The sequence below is a fragment of the Lacerta agilis genome, chromosome 12, assembly GCF_009819535.1.
Source record: "Lacerta agilis isolate rLacAgi1 chromosome 12, rLacAgi1.pri, whole genome shotgun sequence".
Lineage (NCBI taxonomy): Eukaryota > Metazoa > Chordata > Lepidosauria > Squamata > Lacertidae > Lacerta > Lacerta agilis.
In genome coordinates this window covers 35,582,497-35,597,196 of record NC_046323.1, presented here as the reverse complement: position 1 = coordinate 35,597,196, position 14,700 = coordinate 35,582,497, and the positions used below count along the sequence as shown (strand labels likewise).

General features: G+C 42.1%; 1 long non-coding RNA gene across 1 annotated transcript in view; it reads left to right on the top strand.

Annotated features, from left to right (window-relative positions):
* LOC117056066 overlaps positions 1 to 12,703 on the top strand; it is a 32,203-nt gene extending 19,500 nt beyond the window's left edge. The window contains exon 3 of the long non-coding RNA XR_004427685.1: positions 12,561 to 12,703. This is a non-coding gene — a long non-coding RNA (uncharacterized LOC117056066). The remainder of the gene's footprint in view (positions 1 to 12,560) is intronic.
* The last annotated feature ends 1,997 nt before the right edge of the window (positions 12,704 to 14,700 follow it).

Genomic DNA, 14,700 nt, shown 5'->3' with positions numbered 1-14,700 from the left:
GAATAGATTTGCTTCTAGAGTGGCTAACTATCCAAGTTCCCCCTGCTGATTGCAGTAGATGACATCAGAGGAACAGAGATCAAAGCTGCATTAAAGTAAGCAGTGAGCCAGGCACGATTGGAAGCCTGCCTTCTCTCCTTTAAAAAATGAAGAGCGTGCTTGGCTGCCCTTGCAAATATCTATTTCTATACAGCCTGATAATGGAGAGGCAGCTCAGAGCTCGAAGGAACAATGTTCCTCAATCCCATTCTGCAAAGCCATCCAGTAACATGATTCAGTGGCATTTTGCGTTTCTTTTCTGCGGTGGCTCTGGGAGAAAGAAGTGTGCAGCTTATCGGCTCCCACTGCTCTGCCACACTGTGAAACCAGACACCCCTTGAAGGGGCCCACAGCAAAGCATGAAAAGATTAATAAGAATATTGCTCAGCGTTCGGCAGGTAGCTATGGGTTACCTTGCTGCTGGCTCGCATTACCTCTGAGTTTTCGTTGCATATCCAGCAATACTAGCTGTGTGTCTTCCTTATTGGTAGGACCCCAGAGCAAGATACCCAAGGTAGCTCATGTTTTTATATAAATAAAAGTTGTCCCTGGCAAAAACTTTGCAAGTGCTGTTCTTTTAGTCTCGCAGAGGCGTAATAATGGAGTGAACCAATCGACTATACAACGGTTACAGATATGAATCCATTCTTCATTGGATTGCATATTGGGCAGTTTTAAATGAGACTGTTTTTAATACCTCATAATAACTGGAGGTATCGGTGGTTGTAATCTGAAGGAGCAATCTTGTGTTCTAGAAAAGCAAGGGGCACTGATTACGCCCGGCTCTCTTTATATGTCATCCTGGGCATGGCATTCACCTTTGGGGAAACTTAAACTGGAACTTAATCCTGGCAAGAGAGAAGTACAATTAGCCACAAATACAGCTGATTTGGAAGAGGTGGCTTATACAGTGGTACCTTGGTTCTCAAACTGAATCCGTTATGGAACTCCGTTCCAAAACCAAAGTGTTCCAAAACCAAGGCACACTTTCCCATAGAAAGTAATGCAAAATGGATTAATCCGTTCCAGACTTTTAAAAACAACCCCAAAACAGCAATTTAACATGAATTTTACTATCTAATGAGACCATTGATCCATAAAATGAAATAATTATCAATGTACTGTACTATATAAAATAAGACAGTATTGTAATGATAAAAAATTTTTTTAAAAAAAATATTACTTGCACTGATGATAGTCATTGTTTGTATGGAGGGCTTTTATCCATTTTATCCATTTCCGCAGTCACACAATCAATCAGTAGCTGAACTAGGTTCCACACAGTTACAAAAACAAATTAACCGAAAAAGCCTCAAAAACAAAAATGCAAAATAGCAAAAACAAAAGCGCCAAACATAATCCGTTCCGGAAGTCCATTTGACTTCCAAAATGTTCGAAAACCAAGGCACAGCTTTTGATTGGTGCACGCGCCCCAGAAAAAATAGCCAACAGCTGCATCGGACGTTCGGCTTCCAAAAAACTTCGTGGAACACTTACTTCCAGGTTTTCGCCGTTTGAGTACCAAGGCGTTTGAGAACCAAGGTACCACTGTATCTCTAATGCAGGGCCAGGGAACCTTTTGTCACCTGAGATCTACAGTCCTCCCCAGGTAACCTTCCAGGTTTTGCGTGCTAGTAGCAGGACCCAAGCATCACACCCCCCCCCCAGGCCCAGTGCAAACATGTAACATAAGCTTCCACCTGCTCAGTCTCATCCCATCCATACAAACACGTGAGCCATGATAAAAAGCTTTTCTTTTAATTATGTTTTCTACCTGTCTGAAGTTATACTAGGCCAAACTGCTGCTAATCTACCAGACCTTGCCCCTTTTTGTGTGCCTGTTTTAATATAACACCCAGTCTGAATAAGAGCCCCTCCAGAGATTATTTTTATTGCTCATTTGTGATGATTTATGCTCATGATTCTATAATGGTGGCTATACACAATTGCACTCTCAGTGCCATTTGTACCTGCCATTATACTTTTTTGGCGACAATCAGTGTATGCCCCGTAGTTTAAGGATAAAAAGCCATTACTTTTTTTAAACTACAAATGTTCTGCTTCTTTTTTTTTTCTTTTGCAAGAGCAGCTTTTAATGGCTGGCAATGAGCTGTGGGGGTGGGCAGGAGATATGTCAAAGTTGTCTTTTATCCACACACATCCTTTCTAGTGCAGAAGCTTCCCATGAGTGGAGTTTTGTTCACAGGAACGTTAAATCCAATCTTTTATACATAACAGTAATTAATAATATACAATAAACTGGTCTCTGTTTTGTAGGCTTGATGTGTGTGTGTTTTTTTAAAATTGACGTATTTTCTATTTTCTATTGTATTTTAATTCCCTGTATGCTGCCGTGTAGGTTTTTGAACCAAAAGCTATATGTTGGCCATTAATAAGCCACTGACTTAATCAAGTAAAACTCCACACTTGTGTCAGCTGAAGGAGTTGAAACAAAACCTGGATTTGAAATATTTCAGACAATTATTTAACTGATGGAATACTACAAGCTGTCCTTGTTTTGAAATAGTAGTTGCCAAGTATACAGAATGTGGCAGTAAGACTGGTGACTAAGTTTTGCAAATAAGTTTTTTCCCCCTATTGTAAACATAATTATTTCATTGATTTTCTTCTTTAAAAGACTAAGCTTCTTGACCTCAGTATTACACTGAATATTTTGAAAACAGAAGCCCTTCATTCCTCCAGAAAACAAAAGCCAAGTTTTATCATAGTAACTTAGTTACTACTGAACGTTTTCAAAATATTTTTGCAACTTCCTTCATTATCTCCAAAGTGTCTACATAAAAAGAGAATACAGTAGTACTCACAGCCTGCTGTCACTTTGTGGCGTTAACAGGGTTCTAAAAATATAAATACTTTTGAAAATGAGGTTTAATGCCATATTGTTGAGTACGTTAATAGGCAAGCATGTTAATGAAGCAATGCAAATACTCATAAACCAATTCCATTTTGTGTTCCAAAACACAATTGTGTGTCATATCTTATGTTGGTTTATCAAACTCAGTAGAATTTCTTGCACAAATTACTCCCATTATGGTATAAGAACCTATTTGCCTTGGGAACAACCTCTGCAGATCTCTTTCTCTTTGGGTAGCAATTATAAGGAACCCTTAGTGACCCTTGTTTGTTCATACTGTATACTTAATTACAGGCGTTCCCATTGCATTTGAAGCTACTAGTATTCGGATATTAATGAAGTTTTATCTGTTGAATTGCCTCACCCTTTTATGAGAGATCCCTGGGAATAACTAATAATAATAATAATAATAATATTTATTATTTATACCCCGCCCATCTGATTTTGCTTAATACCTATAGTTACAGACCATAGAGGAGGAGAACTTCATACTAAGGACTCCCCCCCCCCAAAGTAGGGCATAGGGCTACCCTGGTAGCCAGTAAAAAAGTGAGATATATCTATAGATATATATATATTCCTAGAATCTGAGTATTAAATGAGAAAGGCAACAACAACAAAAGATCATCCTTAATTAGCATAATTTCTCATGTGTAGCAGGTTGTCTAGGAACTAGTGAACATTAGCATATTATCTGCTACACTGGTTCAGGAGTGAACATTTCAAATACTCAGGGTAGTTCCCAGCATTGGGTAGAAGCCTGTTTGTGCACCACACTGCTGGGAAATGGGGGAGCCACACAGACTCCTGACAATAACATACCTCCCTCTGGTCTGCCTTGTTATTGGGCAGACTAGGCTAGGTGTAATGCTTCTACAACCTAGCTTGGGTGGCAGCACCAGAGGGAAGACTTCTACTTTGTCCACTTTCGGCCTACGTAATGAGCTGAGGCCTGCAACTCAACTTCAGCCCTTTTCAAGCTGCTGGGAATGAAGCAGTAGTGATACAAGTGGAGGATGTAGATGTAGTGAGAGCAATGGGAGAGGGAAGTGCCTGAGACTGGATAGAGAGAGGGTAGCATAGATGGGGCAGATGGGAATCGCTGGTGGTTTTTTCCTCCCTCTTCCCAACACACTGGCCACTACTGGTGCACACTATCCTGAACTTCTTGAGAACTTATGGAGCGAATGCCTGAACAGGGCTGCTGCATGAGACATTTGTGTTTCCCCAGCATTCCTTTAGCCAAACACCCTCTCTTGGGTTTTAAATCAGTGGAGGGAAGGCTGTTAGTAGCCAGTGAAGGCTGCTTCATTAGGGCAGATGGGGCACCCACGCCCAACCTCATTCTGCCTTCAGGCAGTCCACACCTGCCTGCCTGCCTTCTTACCTCCAACCAGTCCAGGGGGTGGCACTGGCTGTCAGTGTCATCTTCCTTAGCCCCTATACAACTCAACCAAAGTGGTTTTGGAGGACAAAAGTGTAAGTAGTTGTCTGCACCTGTCATTGGCTCTGGCACCACCCACTAAGTGGCCTCCTTGCCTTCTGCCCTACTGGTCTCATCAGCCACCACTGGAGCTGACAGAATGGAGCCTTTGGCAATGGTGTGATGGTGTTTGGGGTCCCTTGGCAGTATGAGGATAAGCATGTTACAATGTTGGGGGTTGTGGAAGCATAGTTAATCAGGTTGTGAGCTATCTGAAGGCAGCCCTGTTTAGGGAAGTTTTTAAACTGTGATATTTTAAATGTATTTTAATGTTTGGTGGAAGCCGCCCAGAGTGGCTGGGTAGACCCAGCCAGATGGGCGGGATACAAATAAATTATTATTATTATTATTCATCCAGGCCAGTGTGTTCCCTCCTTCCTGGCTCCTTCCACTTCTCTCAGTGCAGGCAAACAAACAAGCAAGCAAGGGCAGAGCGGCTTGTGTTTTTCTTGATTCTTTTAAAAGTGTGTTTCAGTTTGAAACACAATCTCTCTGCAGGCTCTCCTTGCTTTGAAAAGTGAGAACAGTACAGTGGGAGATATTTATAATTTCCTTGGCCTTTCCCAAGATGGTCATACAGATGAGAAGCACATGTTCTGCTCTTTGTGTACAGCAAACATCAAGCAATCTGGTGGCCAGAATAGAGTTGCAAGAAAAATAAATATGCAGACTTTCACTCTGCCATGCAACGCAGAAGAGCATATCTCTTCTCCCTTTTGTTCTGGCATCTTTTGCAAACAAGCAAAAAAAAAAAAAGTATTTTACATTTAAATATATAGTAAATACAGTTGGGGAAATTCTAATCTGCACTTCTCAAAGCAACATGCGAACTGAAAAGCAGCTGTCCTCTGAAACTCACACTTCTCTTAATCTTGTGGTGCACTTATTCAACCCAAAACTTGTATGCAAGCATGTACATATTAGGGGGAAGTGTGCATTAAAATGCATATATTGGCAAAACTTAAACATTTGCCTAATGTGCTTTTAAAATTTATCTTAGGTAAAATTACGTATAAGTCTACATAAATACAAGGAGAAACATGCACTGAAATGCTGAGAAGTTGTGATTTTTTTTAAATGCAAAACATGTGCCAATTGAACTTAAGGATGGAAAGAATGAGTAGCAGAAAAAAAACCAAAATTGGCAGATTCAGCCATCCATCTAGAGCAGTATCATACCACAGTCATGGCTTTCCCCCAAAGAAGTGTGCTGAAAGTAGTTCCTGTTCCCCACATGGAACTACAATGCCCAAGATTCCATGGGAAGAGGGATAAATTGTTAAACCACTCTGAGAATTGTAACTCTGTGGAGGGAATAAAGGTAAAAAGTAAAGGACCCCTGACAGTTAAGTCTAGTTGCAGACGCCTCTGCGGTTGTGGCACTCATCTCGCTTTACAGGCTAAGGGAGCTGGTGTTTGTCCGCAGACAATTTTTCTGGGTCATGTGGCCAACATGACTAAGCCACTTCTGGTGAACCAGAGCAGCGCACGGAAACGCCGTTTACCTTCCCGCCAGAGCAGTACCTATTTATCTACTTGCACTTTTGCCATGCTTTCGAACTGCTAGGTTGGCAGGAGCTGGGACGGATTCAAACCATTGCGGGGATTCAAACAGCCGACTTTCTGATTGGCAAGCCCAAGAGGCTCAGTGGTTTAGACCACAGCGCCACCCGCATCCCCGGTGGAGAGAATAGCATCCTTTAAAAAACTACAGCACCCCGGATTCTTTGGAGAAAGCAGAGGTTATTTAACGTGGTACAATGCTGTTTAAATGTACAGTGCAGATGGGGTCCTTCTTCCCAGGTAAATGATGGGTAGGACATATTTATGATAAAATGGATAAACCTTATTCAGTGTAATATGATCAGAAAATACACATCAAATATAAATTGCAGGTTTATAGTATTTTGAGTGCCATGATCAAGATTTTCGATTAGTAGCATGTTTTCATTTGCTCCTGGTTTAGTGATATATATTATATGAGTGCACTGTATTTTCCCTCACTCCGAAATGGATTAATTCAGTTGAGAAAACGTAATTATTTTGTTCCCTTCTGCACCCTTTGTCTCAAGTGCACTTGAAGGATTTCTCTTTTTTTAATTGTTTTTCATTCTGTAGTTGATGACAAGTTTTATGTTTGACTTCTCGGACAGGTCAGCACAGCTTACTCAAGGTATGTCTCTCACATGCTACCAAAAACATCCTACCCTTTTGGACAAAGTACACTCAGCTAAGCTACAACTTTATAGTGTAAAATGATAGGTATGACTAGGCTTTAACCATGTAGTTAAAAAAACAAAAACAAGCTGCTCCCCCAAACACATTTACTGGATCTCGTTTGTTATTATGGGCACCATCATGCACATGCACACACACCCCGCAATTTAAGCTATCACATTCAGTAAAAGATCACACCTGCATTATACCCGTCATGACTGTGCTAGGTTTCAACTGCTGTGATATTTACTGTCTAGGGTGAGGCAAGCAATTTAAGGACAAAAATTAACGCTGCATTCACAAATGGCATTTAACTTGATTATCTTATATATCCTGACATGGCCTGTCTGAGGGTCCCTCAGTTTGTTTGTTAAGGGTGCTAGGAATTGTAGCTCTGTAAGGAGAAACATACGCGGGTGGCACTGTGGGTTAAACCACAGAGCCTAGGGCTTGTTGATCAGAAGGTCGGCGGTTCAAATCCCCACGACGGGGTAAGCTCCCGTTGCTCAGTCCCTGCTCCTGCCAACGTAGCAATTCGAAAGCATGCCAAAAGTGCAAGTAGATAAATAGCTACCGCTCCGGCGGGAAGGTAAACGGCCTTTTTGTACACTGCTCTGGTTCGTCAGAAGCGGCTTAGTCATGCTGGCCACATGACCCGGAAGCTGTACGCCGGCTCCCTCGGCCAATAAAGCAAGATGAGTTCCGTAACCCCAGAGTCGTCTGTGACTGGACCTAATGGTCAGGGGTCCCTTTACCTTTAAGGAGAAACTTTAGTTCCCATGATTCTTTGGAGAAAGTCATGTGCTTCAGATGTGTGTCAGATGTGCTTTAATTACATGGTGTGGATCTGCCCTTAATACTCTAAACTAGATGGTAATATATATTACAGTGGTACCTCGAGTTACAAACACTTCAGGTTACAAACACTTCAGGTTACAAACTCCGCTAACCTGGAAGAGTTACCTCAAGTTGAGAACTTTGCCCCAGGATGAGAACGGAAATCGTGTGCGGGCGGCACAGCAGCAGCAAGAGGCCCTATTAGCGAAAGGACGCCTCTAGTTAAGAACAGTTTCAGGTTAAGAACGGACCTCTGGAACGAATTAAGTTTGTAACTAGAGGTACCATTGTACTTAGTTCAAAATGTCCAATATCGCTCTGCATTTCTAGACACTCCTGCTCCTTTGGCTGAGTGGGACTCTAGACCTCAAAGTCCTATCCTAACAGCACTACAGTTTACCAATATTACAGTCACCACCCATCCACCTTTACTTACCCATAATCCTTGCCTAATGCGAATCTCACAGCAATTCTTCTAAACCAAAATCAGGAGCAAAGTATGATATAGCAAAATGATAAATAAAGGGAGAAATGAAGCCAGGATAACTACTAACAGCAGGGGATAGAAAACAGGGTCAACGAAACAGAAGAATAAGCTAAATAAATTCTGTGATCGTAGCAGCTGGGGGCTTCCACAATTTGGGCCAGTCTCAAAGACTCCAAAATATTTTATGTGGGGAGAAGCAACAACTTGCTACTGAGCTGACTTTTATATTCTGTTCTGTTTCAGCTTAGAAATCTTGTCTTTTTTTAAAAAATAGCATGTCTGTCCAAACCATGTTTAAACAGATTACCAACTTTTACTGTAAAATAGTCAGGGATGTAGGGACGCAGGTGGTGCTGTGGTCTAAACCAGGCATGTCCAACAGGTCGATCGCAATCTACCCGTCGATCGCCAGGATGTTACTGGTCGATCGCCAGTAGATCGTGGGTTCCTTAGCCTAAAGGGGAAAAAAGCTCTGCCCTTAAAAGAAGCTCAATGACTCTTGTCTTTCTCCCCCTCCCAAAATCACAATAACAATGGGCAATTGCAGGGAGAGCTCCTTCCCTCTTGCCGACACACAGCTGGTCCTGGTGGGGGGGGCGTGGTCTAACCCCGGCTTCCCAGATATCTGGCGTGGCTTCAGCAGCTGCATGTCTCCTTCTCAGTGCAGTTGCCCTCCTGGGGAGAGAAGGCTAGTAGACTTTCTTTTTAAAAGCAGACACCAGGGAGGGAGAGAGAGAGGCTGTTTCCCCTGCCACACAATCTTTAGGGTGGGATTTGTTCCTGCGTCTTCCATCGCCCCCCAACCTGGCCGTGGTGTGAAGAGAAGCCCTCTTTTCTTCCTTTCTCTTTCTCTTCCTCTCCCCCCCCCCCCCAGTCTGTCCCATTTACAAAAATGATCAGTCGTCTCCTGTGTCTGGCTTAAAAAGCAGCGCTGCTACCATTGCTGAGTGCTTGTTCGCTGAGACTGAGCAAAGAGGGAAGTGTGCCGTTTTCACCCACCTTAGACTCTGTGACCTATTAACGCCTAATCCCAGTTGATGGCCCTGGTCGCTAAAACTGACTCCTGCCCCTCCCCCCTCGCCCCCACCCTCCATGGTTGTATGATCTCTGGAAGGGAAGACGGAGCTTTCTCTGTGCTGCTGTTTTGATCCACAGCAATCTTTTTGTGAGTGACTTTACCCCCTTGTCCATTGCCTTTAACCCCCCCCCCCCCCCGCTGCCTTTTTTAACCCCTAAGAAAAGTGTTTGGATGATTTTTCAAATCTAAATTAAAACTAAACAAAGTCTATCTAACTGGTAGTAAACAAACACACATGGTTCGGTGTGCTTGTGTGTTGATGTACTTTCTATTGCTGGATTGATGACTGGAGTATGAATACAGGTAGGTAGCCGTGTTGGTCTGCCATAGTCAAAACAAAATAAAATAAAAAATTCCTTCCAGTAGCACCTTAGAGACCAACTAAGTTTGTTCTTGGTATGAGCTTTTGTGTGCATGCACACTTCTTCAGATACTCTGAAACAGAAGTCAACAGACCCTTATAGTATGCTACTGGAAGGAATTTTTTTTTGTTTTTTTTTTTGTTTTTGTTTTGGAGTATAAATAAGCAGTGATGTTTTCCTGTGCTTTTCAAACAACTCACTTATTTGCATTTCAGAATACATCTTGTCACTTAATGGTTAACACTTGCTTGCATGCAAGTAATTAAAGTAAATTATAAGCTATTTAGTCATAAAGTGTTAGTGTTCTGATATGCTGCTGCATGGAAGAAGTGTGAGTTGCTACGTATGTCTCCTTGCTTTCAGATTCTTATAAAGTAGTTGAGAAGTAAAGGAATATATGAAGAGATGCCAACTTATGTGACCAACATCTGTGCATACTGAACCTGTGAAACCTATATTATGGTTCCTAGCAATTTCACTGCTTGAGTTCTCAAATTGTCAAAACCTCATAGGAAAAGCCTGTGTGAATAAATTGGCCCATAAAATCTATGTGTAAGATTGGTTTAATTATCCTAACAGGAGTTATAATTTTTTTACTGTTTAATATTTTGTTTTGAGGTGGAATGTGCTGCTGTTTGTGAGACCAAAAGTGGGTAGGGGCCTGCTTTAAATAAGAGTTACCTTAAAAGGCTAACAAATTTAGTATGGTGTAAGCCAGTGGTGTCCAAACTTTTTTCAAAGAGGGCCAGATTTGATGAAGTGAAGGGCCGTGAGGGCTGACCAAAGGGCCGACCAAAGTTGTTAATCTTTTCTAGGGTTGAAGTTGTTGAGGTTTTTAAAGGATTTTACCCCAGGAAATAAACTGCCACAGGGGCCAGATTAAACCAACTGGTGGGCCGAATTAGGTCCCCGAAATGGACTTTGGACATGCCTGGCTGAAATTTCAATTCAGTGGAGCTGAATAAATAAATAAATAAAACCTGCCCTCCAGTAGTTTCAAGCACTACTACAGGCTCCACATAATATCTGTACTGTATTGTTTACTGTGACAGCACCTGCACTTTGGAACTCCCTGCCTATTGCAGCAAAGCACGTGCCTTTGCTAGACTCTTTTCGGGCACCTGTTAAAAGCATTCTTCCTTAGGCAAGCATACCTAGATGCTTAGGAAGTTGTAGTAATCTTAATCTTAATATTTTTAAATCAATTATTTCAGAAGATCTAGTCCCTAAAAAAAGCTCAACAACTAAAAATGAACCAAACACCTAAAAAACGGGGCATTCCTCATCCCCAAAAAAGGTCAACAACTTTGAGCTGATCCCCAAAAAACGGGGGTAGATCACTGCCAGATTTTAATTCTGAAAGTAGATCACAGTCTCTTGGGAGTTGGCCACCCCTGGTCTAAACCACTGAGCCTAGGGCTTGGCAATCAGAAGGCCGGCAGTTCAAACCCCCGTGACAGAGTGAGCTCCCGTTGCTCAGTCCCAGCTCCTGCCCACCTAGCAGTTCAAAAGCAAGTCAAATGCAAGTAGATAAATAGGTACCGCTCCGGTAGGAAGGTAAACGGCGCTTCCGTGCGCTGCTCTGGTTCGCCAGGAGCTTAGTCATGCTAGCCACATGACCTGGAAGCTGTCTGTGGACAAACACCAGCTCCATCGGCCTATAGAGTGAGATGAGTGCTGCAACCCCAGAGTCGTCCGCGACTGGACCTAACGGTCAGGGGCACCTTTACCTTTACCTAGTCAGGGATGTAATGTCCATTTTATATATTAGTTGCTGCTGTTAAAGAAACAAAGATGTGCTGCAAACAATGGCTGTTTTCGTTCCTCATGAGCAATTTAACCACTGCATTGCATATCCTTTACTCAGAAGTTGTGCAAAGAGCTCATACTTTAATCTGAAATATATTCCTCTTTAGTAGATCTGCATAGATTTGTTGGTTTGCTTCACCTTTGGTCTTCATGGTCCTGGCTGGACTGGGTGCCTCTGCAGATGCATTTTATAAAATTAAGTTGTCTACATATACTTTAAAATATGTTACAGGTAGGTAGCCGTGTTGGTCTGCCATAGTCAAAACAAAATAAAATAAATAAAAAATAAATAAAAAATTCCTTCCAGTAGCACCTTAGAGACCAACAAGTTGGTCTCTAAGGTGCTACTGGAAGGAATTTTTTATTTTATTTTGTTTAAAGTATGTGTTTAACTTAATGTATAGCTGGCCCCAAGTCAACTGGAAAGGAGCATCAAACAAAAAGAAGGAAATGAGTCGGACACGACTAAACAACAACAACAACAATGGTGTACTAAGTGGTTGTGCTGAAGAAGCAAACATAGTACTATATAATAAAAGCAGTATGTTGTGACATTCGTTGCAATCTGCTTTTTACTTGTCCATGAATAATACAGGTGATTGCAGTGTAAGTGTTCAAGAATGTTGACATTCCTGTTGACAACTCACTTGTATTTGTACAGCTAAAGAGATGTGGAAGGGGAATTTGAGCTCTCCGTAGTTTTCTCTTGTATGGTTAACGTAAAGCCAATAATGGCTGAAGGACTTTAGCCTGCTCAACTCAAGCTGATCCAAGGTGTTCTACAATACATTTTTATAAGGTTTAAAGAAAAATACAACACAGATGCTATGAGGATAGGAACATCCTTAGCTTTTCCATCTTTCGAAATTACAAAAGACTCAACACTATCAAGTCCACAGGAATTTAAATTTGTTAGGATGTGGCTTTGGGGAGAGCATAATCCAGCAAACAATTATGCAGCATTGTGTTACTACATACAAAAGCTGCCTTACCAATGAATCTGCCTTTTAAAAACCTGTGAACTAATTAGAAGTGTCTGGTCATAGGTACTATTTAGCAGTGCAATTCACTAGATTGCTGTCCAGGAGTCTTTGGCCTCACTGACGAGACAATGTCCAACTTACATATTTATCCCCCACATTCCTAATTATTTCACAGCTTTTCTGAAATCCATAGGGTGAAAACAGGCCACCCCCGTGCACAAATTCCCCACTCTTAGAATGTTTCCCAAAACAACCACCACAGTTCTATTGAGTTTTAAACAAAGGTTGCTTCCAGTTTGTTCAGAATTCATCCTGATTTGCTTGCACAAAGTTTGTGAGAAGTTAGATGGCATTGGCTATCTATTGAGAATTCATTCTGGTTTGTTATAGGGCAATTCAACAACTGTTGAAGAAGGGTAGTCTCCAGTCACCACCTGCCATACTGCAGACAGCAGGGGTAGCTGAAGAAAGGACAATCTCTGTGGATGGGCACATTGTCAGGAACAGTCAAGTGTATGTCAGCAATAGAAAAACACGGTGTAAGTGCAGTTAACTTTTTATTCAAAGAAAACAGAACAGTGCAGGCCTAGTGATCCCAGCAGGTCTTGCTCGAGTAAGGCAGTTGTGAGGGCTGAAACGTCCACACCTTCCCACCACTCACCAAGGCTCCTGCTCTTCCCAAGCTGTCGCAAACTGCGTCTGTGCACAACCAATCTCTGCTCTTTTCATTTCTGTGTGTTTTAGACTGGGGTTAGGGGAGCTGGCCACAACAGAAGTGGGGGGGGGGGCGGGGGACTCCCTGGATTCTTGAGCCTGCCTCCATTCTGCCTCTTGGCCCACCTCCTCTCTGGCCTCCACTTCTGCCTCTGGATTGCTTTCTGCCACAGCCTCTTCCTGCTCACTAAACCTTGTTACCTCTTCATCTGCTGACACCTCCTCCTCCCAGTCTGCTCCCTCACCATCCCATCACCAATCCTCTGGGTCTCAGCCTTCTTCCCTTGGGGGTTCCCTAGCTGCTGCCTCCCACCACTCAGCTGCATCCAGCCAGTCCATGACAGCAGTCCAACTGATTTTTGGGTCCTAAGTCATGTAAGGGTTTAAATTGAGCTTAACAGCTGTCAGTTTGCCCTGAAAAAGATGCAAGAACAATAAACAAAAACACACAATCTTTTCAGTGCTGAAAAATCAACAAGCATTGTGAATTTTTTATGTTATAGAGTTACGTACTTTGATGAAAGGAGTTTTTGATATATAGTGGTGGCACTGTGGTCTAGCCTCTTGGGCTTGCTGAAAGGTTGGCAGTTCGAATCCCGGCAACGGGGTGAGCTCCTGTTGCTCAGTCCCTGCTCCTGCCAACCTAGCAGTTCGAAAGCACACCACAAAGTGCAAGTAGATAAATAGGTACTGCTCCAGCGGGAAGATAAACGGCGTTTCTGTGCGCTGCTCTGGTTTCACCAGAAGCGGCTGTCATGCTCGCCACATGACCCGGAAAAACTGTCTACAGACAAACGCCAGCTCCCTCGGCCTGTAAAGCGAGATGAGCGCCGCAACCCCAGAGTCGTCTGCAACTGGATTTAACTGTCAGGGGTCCTTTACCTTTACTTTTTTTTTTTTTTTTACATTGGCACTGGGACTGGGTTTGACCTTTCTAAATTCCAGATTTCAGCATGTTTAAACAACAGTGAGGATGCTATCATGGTAAGTTAGGTCAACATGTTGGGAGGCAGGTTGAGGGATGATAAATGTCCATCTTTGGCTATAACAAATCTTTGCCATGTCAGTCTCTGGTCCTTTATACTGACCAAACTGGCTAAGAACCAGAAAGAGCTGGCAAGATATGCCAATTTAAAATAAGGCAAGACTAGGCTGACACAAGGAGGCTCCGAATCATCAGCCAGCACAAAGAATCAGGTTCACCCTCTTCTCCGAAACATGTTTTCTGTTCCCTATATATCCCTTAATTTAATCTTTTGTTAAACATGCCCAAATACTGTGCAACAGTAATAGTCTAATTGGTATTCACACAAACCCAAATTATAGGGCTGGCTGCAGCATGTGGCTTCTTTTTGCCAATGCCGATATTATTTATGTATTGTTTAAAAGGAAAGGGGGGAAAACAAGGAACTATTAATTTTTATACAATAGAGTGAACACTGGCAGTGTCACTTGGACTCCTGCTGGATTTTCTTGAGAATGCTTTCAAAATGTGCAAGCCAAATAAAAAACTGTACAGCTGCCATAAGCTTTGGAGCCAATTAAAATTCTTTTTTAAAAAACCACATACACTAGATACTACAAACATGAATCTTTGTACTGATTAAAGAAATGATTGGCTGGAAGTATTTTGCATTATTTTAAAAGGTGCATTAGCTTCTTGATGAGAATGTTAAGCGATATTATTACGATCTAAATTCCTGTCTTATTTGCATATAAATTTGACAGGCAGGATATGTGCATCCATAGTCTGCACAAGAGCTACATACCATTTTATTTTACTATTTCATTCTAATATTTGCTAAAAGAGGATTAT